Source organism: Mus musculus, chromosome 16, assembly GCF_000001635.26.
Source record: "Mus musculus strain C57BL/6J chromosome 16, GRCm38.p6 C57BL/6J".
NCBI lineage: Eukaryota > Metazoa > Chordata > Mammalia > Rodentia > Muridae > Mus > Mus musculus.
In genome coordinates, this window is record NC_000082.6 from 91121620 (window position 1) to 91138908 (window position 17289).

The following is a 17289-nucleotide window of genomic DNA, read 5'->3' on the forward strand; positions in this document are numbered from 1 at the left end:
AGAAGGACACCCCTCCCCCAAATCTCCCTCCCATCTTTACCTTTGTCTCACAGGTCCTCTATCACCCCCTGCCACCATCTTCACTGTGAGCTCTCAATGTGTTATCCATAATCTATAATCTATTCGATTAAGCTATTGTTTGATTTACAGCCCCCTGCTATTCATAACCACCTGTATATATCATACGTGATGTTTAATATGAATCACCAATGTGAGAGAATCTAGAATCACTGGGCAAACAGGCATCTTGGCAAACCTGTGGGGGATTATCGAAGTTAAGATCGGCCTCTGAGAGTGTGAGGGATTGTCTTGATGGCCTTGTGTTCGTTAATGTGGTAAGACCCGTTTTCAACTGTGAACAGGACCATTCCCAGGGCAGGGAACCTGGGCTGTATGAAATAAAGAAAGCAAGCCGAGTGTGTATGTGTTCACTGCTGTCTGGTTTTACTTGTGAGTGAGACTCAATGTCAGCTTTAAAGGTGTTGTCTTGTAATGTTTTGTCAAGAATATTTTCTTGGTTTTGATTTTGTTTTTTAACCTCATAGATCATCTATATTATGGCTTTAGATTTTGTGTTTTTATACAATTCCTGTGCATTCAAACGTGTGTCTCTGGGTTCAAATATGTGTTTTGTCCTATCCCAACTTGCTTGGTTTTTGTCTTATTATTACAGAAAAAAAAGTAGCCTGGACCTCTACTCACAACACACATATAAGTCTATTTGAATTTGAATATTGAGCTCAAAGGAGAACGTTTTCTTTACCAAGAGCAGGAAAAGACTGCGCTCAGGGAATCAAAATAGGCTTCATAAGGTAGCATACGTTTTTAATCCCAGCACTCAGGAGTCAGAGGCAGATAGATCTCTATGAAGTCAAGGTTGGCCTGGACAGCCTGGTCTACATAGAGAGTTCCAGGCCGTCCAGGGCTGCTCCAGTAGTAAGACCCCCCCCCCCAAGCAAACAAACTAACAAAAAAGAAGACAGAAAAGGAAAATAAAATCATAACAGGTATCAACAACAAGAACGACATTTGCACATTGGATTTTATCACAATCAAACATTTTTCATTTTTTAAAGATTTGTGTGTGTGTTAAAAAGTTGTATATGTGTGTGTGGAGGGGTGTACACATGAGTGCAGGTCCTTCAGACACCAGACACATCAGATCCATGGAGCTACCTGATGTGGGTGCTGGGAATCAAATATTCCCTGCCAATAAGTATGCCTGCAATAATGTTTGCTGTTGGATCAGTCCAGGTCAGTCATGATCACTAGCCTAATCCCTTGAAAAGCTGTTAAAGTCCCCCCATTCCTTCCTCATGCCATGTGTTCTGTGTTGTTCAATAAATACAGAGCAAAGCCATTTGTTGGGGACAGTTAGACATTGGGTGGGCATACACAGACATACAGGCTAAAAGGACAGACTAGACACACAAGGGACAGACTGACTGCAGATAGGGCAGCAGCCGCAAACTAGACTGATCCAAGACACAGAGAGAAGTGGAAGATCTGAACTTGGGCTCACTTTTGATTAAGTGAATCCAACCTGGAAGAGCTGACTTTCCTTGTGATTTGAAGCTTTTGGGGTTATCTTTAGTGTGTTTAACTGACGAGAAGACGATACAGGGGAGAGGGGGCAGGGGAAAGAGCTCTCTGAACACTGGCTTTCAGGAGGTTGTTGCCGAGGTGTGCTTCTGCAGCCTCAGTTTCAAAGGTCGCCTCAGATTCCATAATGAAGAATATCTAATTACTTTAATCAGTTTAAATAAAACCTCAGACAATTCCAGTGTTTACCAACATAAACAGAGTTCCATAAACATCTTGGTATCAGTGGCCACACATGAGCCCATGCTTCCTTCCCTACAGCAAAGCCTGTGTAATTACTTAGCAGAACTGTAAGGCCCATAATACATATTTATTGACTCTTTGTTAAGGTCTGAAGGAGCCAGGTTTGGTGGTGCATGTCTGTGATCCCAGCAGTCAGGAGGCTGAGGCAGGGGGATGGAGCTTAAGGACATCCTGGGCTCCACAGTGAGACCCTGCCTCAAGAATAATACAGCAAGTGTTAAGAAACAAATGCTTGCAAGCTTGGGGCTACTCTATCCACCAGCATAGAAAAACAGGGATTCTTGTTAGAAAGTATCTTTGTTAGGGTTTTACTACTGTGAACAGACACCATGACCAAGGCAACTCTTATAAAGGACAACATTTAATTGGGGCTAGCTTACAGGTTCAGAGGTTCAGTTCATTATCAAGTTGGGAAACATGGCAGCATCCAGGCAGGCATGGTGCAGGAGGAGCTGAGAGTTCTACATCTTGTTCCAAAGGGAAACAGGAGATGACTGGCTTCCAGGCAGCTAGGACAAGGGTCTCAAGGTCCACCCCAACAGTGACACACTTCCTCCAATAAGGTCACACCTCCTCCAAGGCCACACCCCCTGCAAGGCTAAACCCCTTCAAGGCCACATCTCCTAATAGTGCCACTCCCTGGCCAAACATATTCAAACAACCACAGAAAGCATCATGCTTTAAAAAATTTTTTTTAATTGAATAAAATTATGTCACACATCCCTCTGTCCTCCACCCAGCGCCCCCCAGCTGTTCTTACTTGAACCTTATCCATGTCCTCCATTCTCAAATTGATAGCCTTTATCATTGATTATTTTTGTTACCATCAGATATATATGTATGATATAATATATATATCATACACACACACACATGTATATCCTGTTGGAGCTCATGTTTGCTGTTGGTGTGCACATGGTTTCAAGGCTGACCCCCTCCACATTAGACAACCAGGAAGGAAGAGACTAACCCCCCTTCTCCCAGCGGTCCCGTGTTCCCTGTTCTTTCTTTGTTGTTGCTTATTTTATTTTCCTTTTATACACACATCATACAGAGCATATGTGAAGGTCAGATGACAACTTGCAGGGGTCAATTCTCTTCTTCCACCACGTGGGTCCCAGAGGAAGACCTCAGGCTTTTAAGCAAGCACCTTTACCTGCTGAGCCCTCTTGCATGCCTATGCTTCCTCTTTTTTTTTTCTTTTTGCCTACTCTTCATAGATGATAGTGAGTCTATATTTTGGTATTATAAAAGAAAATCATGCCAGATATAAAAATAATACACAATCTATGATAGGATATTTATGTGTTGTGTCAGGTGCCAGGTGGTTGTTTCTGTCTTGTTTTGAGATGAGGTCTTGCTGTGTAGTCCAGCCTGGACTAAAATCCTCCTGCCTCGGTTTCCCAAGCGCTGGGATTGCAGAGATAGGCCACCTGGTCTGGCAGTGCCTCAGGCACTAGATGTAGGCAGAATGTTTCTTTCTCTGTGATGGCCCTAAGCTTAGAAGCCCCGCTCCAAGTCACTGCCTGCTGTGAACTGGAAGTTTGAGCGAGAATTCATTACAGAGAAGCTGGGACCGCTAGTGTGGCTGTACTCGGTGAAAAGGTAGCCCTATGTAAGCCAAGAGGTCTCAGAATGAAACCTACCTCACTTGGACCCGGCTTTTGGACTTCTGGCTTTCAGAAACTTTGAGAAATCGCAGCACAGTGTTCACCCTCCCGCTTCGTTCCTCTCCCCTCCCCCCAGCCCAGGGCTTGCGTGGGTCCTCCCTCACCTTCCTTGAGAAGCCTCCTCAGGTCAAGGCTGGCTCCCCAGGGTCCCGTGAGACTGCAGAAACTGGAACTGCTCCACAATGGCAGCTTTTGAAGCGGCACCCCCAGGAAGCAAGTGGAGCCCATCTGCAGAACGGGCTGTGGACCTGAAACCAATGGACAATGACTAATTTTTCAACCACGGAAAGGCTGGAGATAAGTATTAACAGTATAGTGAATGTTCTGGAAACCAGGCCAAAAAAAAAGCCCCAAGCAGGTGTGTCCTTGTGCAGTTTCTTGGAGATGCTTCATCTTGCTGTTAATCCCAATTTAATTTCTAGCCTTATTAAAGACTTAAGGCTTTATCTCCGCCCCCCCATCCCCCCAGCTCTAGAAAACCAGATGCACAAAACGATGCTTATTTCTATCATTTTCCCAGGGTCCCCAAGTGCCTGGGCAGCCTAATCTTTTTTATTTCCACGTGGATTAATGAGAGCGGTGTGGCTCTGTCTTTCTGTCTCTGGGTCCCCAGGACCGGCACCTGAGGGGATCAGAACTAGATTGCACTTGATAAGCAGCCATGGGGATGAAGACTGCAACCGACAGCACTGTAGAAACGGACCAACAGAATCCAGCACAGCTCATCCCATGGCTCCCTGCCACTCATTTATAATCCACCTTTAAAAAAAAATGTATGGAAGCCATTGGCAAAGGCAGTCGCCACAAACAGCAGGCAAACGGAGATGGAGACAGAAGAGCTGAGCCAGCCAGGACCTCCATCACCCTTTAATCCGGCCTGCACCAAACAAAACAAACCTCCACAGAGCTTACTCAATTCTCTGAAGGAAACATCGGTGAGTGAACAGAAACCTCATGGGAGAGCTCACTGTGGACGAAAGCCAGGTGACCATGGATAGCCATCGGCAAGGACTTGCTTTTTCCCTGGACACGTACAGGGTTAGGGGATAAAAACTTCCCATTTCTACCACAGGCACCGTTCTCATGTGAAGTTCAGCAATTGCAAAGACTGTCTTTGATGGGGAAGGGGGGGCTTAACATCAATATTACTATATTTTCTCTATCCAAGCACCTGTTTGAGAAGATTACAAACTACATAAATGACTTCAGACCCACTTTTAATTAAATTTTTTTATTGTTTGAAAAATTTATTATGTGATGAGATCAAATCCACTCTCATTTCCCTGCCTCCAATTCTTGTCCTACCCCCTCCTACCCCCTCCAACTCACACTTTTCTTTCTTTCTTTCTTTCTTTCTTTCTTTCTTTCTTTCTTTCTTTCTTTCTTTCTTTCTTTCAACAATGGACTTGGAACTGAAAAAAGTACTTCTGTGTGGGGTTGGAAAGCAGTGCAACTCGGGGAGCCTGTCAAGAGCAAGAGTGAGGTCCAGATACGTCCAAACCCCGAAAACCTTGTCCTGAACAGGCAGGAACAAGACTGCTTCCTCCCTCCTCTGGGCATGTCCTAGCTCACATAAGCCTTAATGACCCCCACCTCTGCCACCCTGAGGTAGTCCCATGGTCAAATTACAGATTAAACCTCCTCTCCCCCCTATACAGACATGTCCAGCAAGCTCCTGGACTTCCTCTTCATGCAAATGAAGCATTTCCTATACCTGGGCACCAGCCAATCATGAAAACCCCTCCTCTTCATGCAAATGAAGCATTTCCTATACCTGGGCACCAGCCAATCATGAAAACCCCTACCCACGCCCTATATAGCCCTTGTCACCCCCAATCAAGAGATCTGTTTCACTGAGAACCTTCTCTGAAGAAGGCAATTTCTCCTGCACTCACGCAGGCTCAGATCCTGGAACCCACATGCCCGGGTAAGCTTCATTCCTTCCAGCCTGGCCCTGTGCTCAGTGGTGCCTGGCCACACCCAGGATAGAAGCAGACCTTCTGAAGTACATCACAGCAAAGACTAAGGTATTCTCAGTCTTTGGGGATAAAAAGGACGGTGAGTACCTTTGTTCCAGGGGCCAGGGAGAAGGATGTAGGGAGAATAGGGTGTAGGAAATGCAGGTGGGGAGATAGGATCACAGACGGAACACTTTACAGATAGGAAAGCCTTTGGGTACAATGGGGACAGCTTAGAAGCCGTGCCTTCATTTGTTGAACTTTGTTGAGTCAGCATAAGAAGGTTGAATATTGGCCTGAAAGGGGGTGCAGAAGTTCATGGCAGGGGCCCAGCTGTGGGGAGATGTGAGAACACTGGTACTCAGGACTAAGGACGGACTGAGAGCCATCTTCTCTCAAGGTGTATGATGCTCAGGTTTTCTGCGTCTTTGTTTTGAGTTGTCAGATTGGCTACACTGCAGCCTGCTGGTCAAGAATTTGACTTTCAGTGCTGGTCAGACCCTGCTCTCTATTAAGTGTGGCTTTGGGAAGCCCACATCACGGCTCAGAGCCTCGGTCCTCGGCTGTAAGATGGGGGTTAATTACGCTGACTTGCAGAGCTGGGCCATTTCATGAGACCGGCTTGGTTTGGCATCTGACAAAAACTAATGATAATTATTGCCCTGAGAACAAATATAGTGATATTCATATCATACCCCTCTACCCCACCCAAAGACTGCCATTATAGATTTTATTTTTGAGACAGAATCTTGCTATGTAGCCTTGGCTGACCTGGAACTCACTAGACCAAGATGGCCTTGAATTCACAGGGATTTGCCTGCATCTGCCTCCCAAGTGCTAAGATTAAAGGTGTGTGCCAGCACACTTGGCTTGCCATTATGTAGGTTGGATTTAACCTTTCCTGGGGGAATTAGTGGGTCTCTCCCCTCCTACTTTGGTGGACATAAGATAATACCTCTCTAGTCCCAAGTGGTTATGGAACCTTGGAACCCTGGTCTGGTCTTTCATTCTCTCTGCCTACCCAGGGGAATTCCGCTCCAGGCTGCCTTCCATTTAAATGGCAGAGTCACACAATGATGGCTGCCTCTGGGAACTGGGTGGAGCCTGTGCTGGTTAATCTGATTGTCAGCCTTCTGGGATCTAGAATCACCTGGAAGACCAATCTCTGTATAAGTCTGTGGAGTGTTTTCTGGATCAGGTTGAGGGAGGCAGAAAGACCCAGCATTAGTGAGAGTGGGCAGGGTTGGGGGCGGGGCCTAAACAAGAAGGAGAGCGTGAATGGAGTAGGGATTTCTGCTCTCTGGCTGCAGATGCAGTGTGACAGATAGCTGCCTCAAGCTCCTGCCACCCTGCCACCCCTCCTCCCTGCCTGATGGATGACACTGTCTTTGAACTGTGAGCCAGAACAAACCTCTCCTCCTTTAAGTTGACTTGGTGTGAGTATCTGTCACAGTGGTAAGGAAAGTTACTACGCAGAACCCTCAGGGGACTCTGCTCATACACACAGCGGGCCACAGTGAGTCTCAGGGGAGGCATCCCCAGCTCAGTGTCTAGAAGAGGAAGAGCAATGGTTCAACACACACCACACACACACACACACACACACACACACAACCACCCCTCCGAGGTGTCAGGCCATGCCTGGAGTGAACACGGGCTGGGGAGATGACTTAGTTATCAAGCACTTACTAAGCAAGCCTGGGGGCTGGAGTTCAGGTCACCAGAACCCCACTCCTGGTAGGCACCTCCAATTCCACCCTCAGGAGGGGGAGATCTCCAGAGCTAGCTAGTTAGGACACCAGCCACGTCAGAAAGCTTGGGGTTTGATTGAAAGTGCTTACATCACTGAATAAGGTGGGAGAGCATTTGAGGATGATTCCCAACATCCTCCACAGGCATGTATGTACATGTGCACACATGCACACAAGCATGCGTGTGCTCAAACGCATGCGAGCATACATATGCATACACATGAGATGTGCCAAAAAGGAAAATAAGGAAAGAAATGGGTGTGTCCAGGGGTGGGCATGTCCAGGGATGGGCGTGTCCAGGGGGTGAGCATGTCTGGGGAGGAGTTTGGATGCTCATAGGAAGAAAACCTGTGGTAGGTGAGACATAGCTGAAAGGAAGGGATGAAGGGTGGAGAGAAAGAACACAGGAGATCTCTTCTTGTGTGAGATTTGATGTGTATATCAAGAGGGACAAGCGGTCACCAGTGGGGAACTCTATGGATAGATTTGGAGTTTGTTATAAAGAAAAAATGTGCAAAGCAGACAGGTGAGCTTCATGTCTTGGGAGATTTAACATGTGGTTCCATGATTGCTTGGTCTATCTCAGGGAGTGAGGCAGGCATTAGTGGGGGTCTGCATAAGTCAGTGTGGTTAATGGCCTCTGTCTCTGCCTTTTCCTCACGTCCTCCGATTCTGAGTTGGAATTCAACTCCCCTCCATGGCTTTCCCACGCCACCATAATGGTATCTTACACGGCGTGTTCCGGCCCAGGAGCTCGTCTGTGACGCTAAGCAAAGGGGCTCGTCTGTGACTCTGAGTGAAGGGCTCATCTGTGACGCTGAGCGAAGGAGCTCGTCTGTGACGCTGAGCGAAGGAGCTCATCTGTGACGCTGAGCGAAGGGGGCTCGTCTGTGACGCTGAGCTTGCTCCCTTCACAGGCTCTAAGGGGAGATGCTTTCTGCCTCTTCTAGGTCTTAACAATCATTGTCACTTTTGTGGGACTGTATCATGCAAGCCTCCTCTGTCCTCACAAGGTCACCTCCTCATGGAACAAGGCTTGTAGTGACAGGATTCAAGGCCTACCCTAAATCTCGTAGTGATAACATCCCAGGATCCTTCAAGATGCTCATCTGTGAAGACTCGCTCAGGCTGGATGTGAATTCGAAGCACATGACTTGGCTCATTCCCCTCCATTTGGATCCGCTCCTGGTTCCTTCGGCCATAACTGTTGAGCACAAGAGGTTGCGGTGGTTTCTTCCCCTGGTAACTTTCCAAGAATGTTTTGCCAGCTATAAACAACCCCTGGATTCTAAAGATTCCATCCGGGGCTGGGGGTGTGGCTCGGCGCTGTAGCATGTGCGCAGCATGTGTGATGCCCCAGATCTGATTCCCAGTGATATGCTCAAGGGCGCGCGCGCGCGTGCTCTCTCTCTCTCTCTCTCTCTCTCTCTCTCTCTCTCTCTCTCTCTCTCTCTCTCTCTCTCTCCTCTCTCTCTCCCCGCGGGAAGATACACCACATTTAAACAATCAGCCGATACTTAGAATTTCTTGGTCTGAAGAAATCTCGCTGTGCGAGTGTCTCTTCCTGTGGGAGAGATTATCTGAGGGAAGGCGGGTCCGCTGTGCATAACACTAGGAAGAGCAGTCACTAGGGCCATCCTTAGAGCTTTGGAGATTATTATCAAGCAGGACAGTAAAGTCGCAGCCTTCCCTCCTGCCTCAGAGTTGGTTCACCTGCTGCTGCTGCTTCGTGATGGTGATGATGGTGGTGGTGGTGATGATGATGATGACGATTCCTTCGATGATACCAGAAATGGCATTTCCAAACTTCCATCCTGGACTAGGGACCAGCAGCTCCAGAAACTTTGAGGGTTTGGCGGGAGGCAGATTAGAACTAATGAGTCAACCAGCCTTGTAGACTAAGCAACAGGTTACATGGATACCCCACCCCCAAGTGAGGAAGCCCCTTGGGACTGCTGTAACCACTCAGGTACCTGGCCTTATAACCAAGTGACTACCAGGTTCTCAGCTTTCAGGAGTGATTTTTTTTTTAAGACCTGGAGATGGGTTTAGTGACTAATACACCTGGAGGTCTTAATATTCATAGTACATACTACACAGTACACAGTACATAACACATGGTACACACTACATGGTGCGTAGTAAATACTACATGATGGTGACTCTAACCATCATCTTTACAGAAAACATGGTCTGAATTCACAGACCACCCTCTGGCCTTTGTTTTTCTTCTCACAGGACAGGTCTGTTGAACCCAGGCCCTCCTTGTCCTTGTGAGACTCCATGTAATTAACTACAGAGCTGTGCACTGTGGTCGTATAGAGCTGGCTTTCCCAGTCATATGGCCTGCCTCAGCTGCCCACCCTATCTGCCGGCCTAGGATGTGGAAAGGCTTGGGAAGGGACTGACAGACAACTGACTGAAGGCTTGAATGGTTAATGTGAGCCACGCTGTCTGGGTGGCTCTACGGCAGAGTCGTGGTGAGTGTAAAGCCCAGAAGCTCAGATGAATACGTAAGGATTCTTTTATACGTAGAGGTGGTCAGTGCTGCCTTTCGTAGATTTACTCTAAGACCCAGAAGCCCGTGAGCTGCAACTATTTCCCCCTCAGGAGTGATCTTACTCTTGATACTATTTTTTGTCCTCCCTCCCAGCATTTGTGTGTATGTGTGTGTGTGTGTGTGTGTGTGTGTGTGTGTGTGTGTGTGTGTGTGTGGTGTGTGTGTGTGTGTGTGTGTGGTGTGTGTGTGTGTGTGTGGTGTGTGTGTGTATGGTGTGTGTATGTGTATGTGTGTGTGTGTGTGTGTGTGTGTGTGTTATGTACATAGATATATCCATTCCGCTGGTTCTGTTCCTCTAGAGAACCCTGACAAATAAAAATTGCCTTGTTTATTTAAAAGAAAAACTTCATTGAGACCAAATTTATATACCAAATAACACATCTGTTTAAAATGAATAATTCAGTATGTTTGGTATAGGACAATTTAAAAAGTGTGGCTATATAAGAGCCATAAAAGATGCCACCATAACCACTTAAAAGTATTTGGTACAATGTCACTAGCCACATGGACAGTATTGCACATCACCATTATTTCCAACATTCCAGACCAAAAAACTCTGCAGCCTTTGACCAGTAAGCCCCCATGCCCCCTCCTCGGGCTCCCTATAACATCCTTCTAGCTTGCTTGCTGTCTCTTAGAGCCCGGCTCTTGCAGATACTTCTTAATGGCCTGTGGTACTTCCTCTTCTGACTAGGCATACTGTCATTAAGGTTCACCTGTGTCATCCCACAGGGACTTCGCTCATCTTATGGCTGAGCACTATTCTACCCATGTGCTGATGAACATGGTGTGTTTTCATGAGGTGGCTTACACAGTCTGTAGCTCCACCCACATCCTTCCCTAGGCTGACAACACATGGCTGCGCTCAGCTCATCTCAGGCTGATCCATCTAATCAGACTACTGACAAAATCTACTTACTATCGTTCTAGGTGGTCTTGTCATACAGCACACAGTCACCTTCTTCAGGAGTGCATCATTACACTGGGAGCAGCAGATAAGCCTCAGGCAGTAAAGTTCTGCACAGGGAACTGAGCTCAGCACCCACACAAGAAGCCAGGAGCAGTGCTGTGTACAGAGTGTATAAATATCCCACTGTGTGACCCCAGTGCTGGATAGAAGTGGGGGGGGGGGGTGGAGTCCGTTGGATTCCCTAGAGGTCTTTGGCCAGCCATTCCTTCTGCATTGATCAGTGAGCTACAGGTTCCATGGTCATCTTCTTTCAAAAACCAAGGTGGGAAGTGACTGAGGAAGACATTTGATATCAACCTCTGGCCTCCACATACAGGTGCACACACCTGTACCTACATGAACATGTATTGCACGCACACACACACACAACCTTGTTTCTCTTTCCCATCCTGGGTTACCTCCCTTAAGCAAGTTCTCCACTCCAGCAGGGACTGTTTTTAGAATAGAAGAGGCTTTACCCAGTGTGCATGCCTTACCCTACCCTACCCTTAAGAACCAGCTGGCTGGAGCATCCTCCTCCCAGAGCGCATGGTAGAGGGCGAACCTGAAAGCACACGCAGTGGTTAAAGCCCAGGGAGACTCAGTGAGTATTTTTTTTTAATGGAAACAATAATGAAGTTTAATTTTATTTGGAAATTGGGGAATAGAGAGGTGGGAGGTTATAGCTTTTCAAGGGAAAGAAAATAAAAAAGAGGATTGGACATGCTCTCCCATGTCTTCTGCTACAATAGTTACCGTGCATATTTAGCTTCCACAGTCCAGGGTTCCGTGGGAAGAGCTCAGGTAACAGGGGAACACATATGCTGTATCTGAGGTGCGTTCTGGAATAAACCTACCCAGGAGCTGAGAGCTGCCTGCTCGTCCGAGAAGCTCCTGTGCACGGCGGAATCTTGCCTGAGTCAGGAACTTGGTTCCAGGTGCCTTCCTGAGACAACTCAGAGAGAGATGGGGATGCTCTGAAACTCCGACGTCAAAGTAATGTGCTTCAAGTTTTCCGGGTAAAGCCTGTGGAATGCCGTAATCGTAGAAGATAAGTTCTTTTCTGTATTTGGCTAATCAAAGTTGTATGTGGAGAAGCCCCGTCAGTGTTATGTTTAATATCCCCACTGGGGTGGCCGGTTGTTCTGGCTACACAAACCAGTAGGGAGTTACTACAGCGCAGGAAGAAAGCTAGGGTATACATACCACCGTCCACAACCACTGATGGGTGCTCAGCTGAGTAAGTTAACTACTTCCCAGTCAATCAAAAACTGTGTCTACTGAGAACTGTTTGGTCAAAAGTGCCTGTTTCCACACCTCAGCCACACCACATTTAATCTTACTTTTGGTTGGCCTGTAGACTAAGCAAAGTTATATTTCCCAGTTCAGAGCTTACAACTAAATGTCTTGTAGGTGAGCAAAAGTGTGGCATTTCATTAAAAGCAGATCTAGTTTTCTTATCTCACAGCCAACAATCACACTTCAAACTTCTATTTATTTATTTATGTGCACATGCACACACTCATGCTAGCTCATGTGCATCACACTTGTGCAGGAGCCTGCTGAGGCAAGATGAGGGCAGGGCGTCAGGTACCCCTGAAGTGTAGCTACAGGGCCTCGCAGCTGTCATGTGGGTGCTGGGAACTGAACCAGGGTCCTCTGCAGAGCAATAAGCACTCCTCATTCCTGCGTCCAAACCCAACTGGGCTTTCCTATAGTGCCCAAATAAAGAAAGAGAGAAAATTGAAAAGCATGGTCTTCTACCACTTTCTCCCTAACTCTTAGGATATTTATTTAAAGATTTAATTATTGATTTTTTTTGGATTTTCACAATATTGCTATTGACTATGTGAGAGTCTCACATCCTGAACTCCAAGCACACTCACTTCCCAGTCCTCCCAGGTCCTCCTCCCCACCCTGTGATCTTCCCCTGCAAAATAAAAAGGAGGAAGAGGGGGAGGAAAAAAGGGGAAGGAGAAGGAGGAGGAGAAAGAAGAGGAGGAGGAGGAAGAGGAAGAAGGGGAGGAGGAGGAGGGGGAGGAGGAGGGGAGGAGGGGGAGGAGGGGAGGAGGGGGAGGAGGAGGAGGAGGAGGAGAAACCAAGACTAGTTTGAGCCGTCACTGGAGCATGGTCACACTCTTGGTGTCCATCTGCATAAAGAAAACTGAGCCCTTCCCCACCTGCACCCCCTCCAGAAGCCATCACGTATGGAGAGCTATACTTCAGCATCCTTACTACAATTTTTAAGAGTTCTCTTCAGTGGCTTTCTGTCTAGGCTGTTACTTTGGGGGTGGGTGGGTAGATGGATGTAGGGGTTGCCACAGAAGCCTTCTATATCCCTCTCTCTCAACTGTGAGTCTGCAGTCATCGATACCACTGAGAAAGAAGCGTCTTTGCCCTTTACAGTCAGCAGGATCACGGATCACGGACTTCCGAATGGTCTCTGGTGGCAGCATGAATCACGGATATCAACGTGGCCCTCTGTCACTGCGTGAAGAAGGACACTATCATAGCCCTCAGTGACAGCACCAGCTCAGGCATCACCATGGCCTCAGGCAGTGGCCCAGACTAAGGACATCTGTCTGGCCTTTGGTGGTAACTTGGGCCAGGGGAATCAACACAGTTCCAAGCTACTGTAGGACCATGGATACCAAAGTGGCCTCCAGGTCTGCATGGACCATGGAGGTCTTTTGATCCAGAAAATGAACTCTTCTTCATCTTGGACACCCTGTCATTGCACAGAGCCAGGGCAATTATGTTGTGTTTGGCAGCTGAGTTGGAGTACAAGCTCCAGGCTGCTGCACACCACCCTATTGGTGCTACCCAGCAACCACATGTTCCCCTATCCACCTCTCTCTTTCCCTCCTCTGAGCATTTGCCTCTCGCAGTGGCACTGGAAACTGGAAAGCCACCCATTTGCTTTTTCTACGGTCACCTGGGCATTGGGTTCCCAGAAAGTGCCTTTCTCCTGTTTCACATGGTCTGCTCTGGAAGCTCCAGTTTTATCTACAAATCCTACCTTTGCCAAAAAGGCTTCAACTTTTTTCTTGACTTCTTCAGAACTGAGACATGATGCTGGAACTTTCTCTTTTTGATGTGTTCCCTCAGCAAATGGAGTCATTGCAAATGGTTGTTGGTCTGGCTCAAACTCTCTGGTTCCTGACACAGCATCAACACTGGACCATTGCCGAGACTCAGCTATCCTGCTGTTGGCAGAGTCACAGTGGTCCTGTAGCTCTGGTTCTGCAGGGCCAGCCCCTTCACATGCCCCAGCAGCTAGCACATGGGGTAGATGTTGAGGCAGACCAATTCCAAGCACTGGATCTGGGCCTGTATGGTAGCTAAGTTGGAAAGGGGGGCTCTGGCCCAGCTTCTGCTGCTGCCCAAATCTTACTGGTCCCTATGAAAAGGTTCATGAAATTACAGAAAACATAAACCCAAAGTTGGTAAATTTCTTGTCCAAACAAACAAAAAACTTAATTTATTTTACATCTTGGTAGACAGTAAATGTATACATTTTGGCAAATTCCTTTTGGTCTGCAAACTTGTTGCAGAGAAAATGATTAGCCATTTTTTATTTTTGTGATAAGACACCATGACCAGGGCAACATATAGAAGGAAGGATTTGTTTTGAGCTTACAATCTCAGAGCATTTGAGTCCATGATGGCAGAGCAGAGGCAGCAGGCAGCTGAAGCAGGAGCTGAGAACTCACATCTTAAACCAGAAACAGGTAACAGAGCATGCTAAGAGTAGCTGGAGGCTTGTTAAACCTCAAAGCCCACCTCTGGTGACACACTTCTTCCAAGGCCACCTTCCTTAAGCTCCCCAAACAGTGGCCAACTAGGAACAAAGTATTAAAACAACAAGACTATAGGGGACATCTCATTCAAACACTACAGTCTACAAACAGAATTGCCTTGGGGCGGTTTCCTATGTTCTGTTTAAGAAACAGTTCCATCTTTAGTGTCTGTCCCAGAAACCATCGCCTGCATTTGACCGTTGATATCCCTGTGGCCAAATGTGTACAACAATCCCGGACTCTGCTTTCTTGCTATCTAACAACTAAACCAAAGCACAGATTTGTTACGGAACCCAGCCGTCACGACCTAAAAGTGCCTGGAAAATCCTGTGATTAAGTAATTCCTTGGCTTTTCTCTCCTCTGATGCTTAGACCACTGGAGTCTTTCAACAAAGTGCTGCTCCTCTGAGGTTGGGCTCTGATTCTAATCCAGCAGTGGCAACTACTGTAATCATGGCAGGCACTTGCTGAGGGCTGACTGTGTGCCAGCAACTCTGGGGAGAGTGTTTTACATGGATTATCTCATTTAATCTTTCAGATAATCTTAGGAGGTTTACACAATTGGTATGTCTTTCAGATGGGGCTATTAGGACTTAAAGCATTAAATAGCTTGGCCTAAAAGTCACGTGATCAAACAGTAGATGTGAGGTTTGAACTGTGGACATCCAGCTCAGTCCTTGCCTTTAATTGCTAAGCATTCTGATTTCCTAATCATAACACTTTGTAAAGCCAAGGTACCTGGGCAACTCTTCCCTGTAAGGAGATGGGGGCAGGGGTGGGGGCGGTTACTGCCAAAAAGTGATAAAAGGAGACTGTAGGGAGTATTGAAATCTATCAAGAATCGTGCTTTGAGCCTCTCTCCTGCATCAATGCAGACAAATGATAGATTTGTTTCGATCATGTGCTCAAAACATAAAAGCAAAAGGAAACTATAACCTATTCATGGTCAGGACAGAACTGAAGGGTGGGCTTGTTGTCCCAGCACGCTGGACTTGGAGACAGGGGAGCTGGGAAGCTCGTTGTGCAGTATGAGAATGCTCTGTGCAGGGCTGGGGACCATCCAGGGCTGCAGGGCAGCTTTCACTTTACAGATAGGGTACAGGATGCTTCTGTCTGCCCCTGGCTAGACTTAAGGTTCAATAGCTAGTCGGGAAGATCGGAACCCAGCATCCCCAGTAGCCCTGTGAGGACGAAAGCTCTGAAACAACTCTGTTTGGCTCCGAACCAGAGACCTTTAGAGAGAAGGCAGGGGTAAGAAACCCTGCAAAGGGTACGGCCAGAAGAGCCAAGCAAACGCAGCGCATCGACCGCATCGCAGTGAGGCAAAACAAATCAACAAATTCCTATCGAATGTAATTTAAAAAGTAAACCATCAGGAGACTGGGGAAATGATGGTGCACTGTGAAAAGAGTTTTAAAAATCCTTGTGCAGGCTGGTGAGGTGGCCCAAAGGGTGAGTGAGGCACCTGCTCCCAGGATTGAAGACCCGAATTCAATCCCCAGGACCCACATGACTGAAGGAAAGAACCAACTCTTGAAAGTTATCCTTTGAGCATGGTCACCCCCCCCACACACACACACACACATGGTGGTACTTATATGTGCACACACACTAACAAGCCAAGTGTTTTGCCTATTTATGAGAGAGAGAGAGAAGAAAGAGAGAAGAAAGAGAGAGAGAGAGGAGAGACAGGGAAGATGGAAGATATGGGAGGCATTGGAGACGGGAAAGCACGATCAGAAGATATTGTATGGAAAAAGTTCCAATAAAAAAATTGAATTAAGCATAACACTGGGTGGGGAGTTGCGCTAAATAAATACCTTTTGAGTTAAAGGATAAACACTATGGATTGTCTAAAAAGATTCACCAAGAAGCTAAGGACATGACTCATATAGAAAGGAGAAAGAGCAGATGGGTATTCAAAAAATAAAGCCTTAGCCTACAAGGACACGGGAGCTAGTGACTGGAATTTACAAAGCCAGTGAAAGCAACAGCTGAAGAGAGAATCGGGGAACTGGAAGATCACTGATGGGGAAATCATCCAGAATAATAAGTGTTCCGATGGCCGACAGCACAGGAAGTATTAGCAGTGTTAGCCCAAGCTCTTTCTCCTAAACGACAAGCCTATCCAGGAGGCAGGTTGGTCCCAACACAAGTGAAACAGCACGGCTTAGAAACAATGTTTCAATACAGCAAGCCTCATGTGTGGTTGAGAAACAATGTTACAATATGGCAAGCCTCATGTGCGAAAGCCACCTCAGCCAAGGTGTGCCAGACACGCAGAACCAATGCCCTGGAGAGATTTATGGAGAAAGATGGTTTTATTATAAGGAATTGGCTTGTGTGGTTTTTGGATGCTGTTGAGTCCCAAGGCCTGCAGGAGATCCAGGAAACAGGTTGTGCATATCCAGTCTGTTAGGTCGCAGATGAGATGCCCAAAAGACCAATGTTTAGTTCATATCCCATATCTGAAGAGGAAAAAAAAATCCAGTATTGGAGGAGGGAGGATTCTCTCTTGCTTCTGGAGAGGTCAGTATTTTTGTTATGCCCAACCCTTTAGCAGGGTGGACAAGGTCCATTCACAAGTCAGAAAGCAATCTGCCTTATTTGGCTTACTGATTAAAACATTAGTCTAGCCCCCACAGCACTATTATGGAAGTATTCAGGAGGATGTTGGACCAAATCTCTGGTCACCCTGCGGCCTTTTCCAACAGATGCATAGAATCAACCATCACCTCTGGTCTTGGTAATGTAAT

At 46.9% G+C, this 17289-nt stretch overlaps 1 protein-coding gene and 1 long non-coding RNA gene across 2 annotated transcripts in view; both read right to left on the reverse strand.

Annotated features, from left to right (window-relative positions):
* 4932438H23Rik (RIKEN cDNA 4932438H23 gene) overlaps positions 1 to 8484 on the reverse strand; it is a 75227-nt gene extending 66743 nt beyond the window's left edge. The window contains exons 1-2 of the mRNA XM_030249316.1: positions 8287 to 8484; positions 3620 to 3763 (exon numbers count right to left, since the gene is read on the reverse strand). The gene's annotated coding sequence lies outside the window, so the exon portion shown is untranslated. The remainder of the gene's footprint in view (positions 1 to 3619; positions 3764 to 8286) is intronic.
* A 4372-nt stretch (positions 8485 to 12856) lies between these two features.
* Positions 12857 to 17289, reverse strand: part of Gm41492 — a 66077-nt gene continuing 61644 nt past the window's right edge. The window contains exon 3 of the long non-coding RNA XR_876242.2: positions 12857 to 17001. This is a non-coding gene — a long non-coding RNA (predicted gene, 41492). The remainder of the gene's footprint in view (positions 17002 to 17289) is intronic.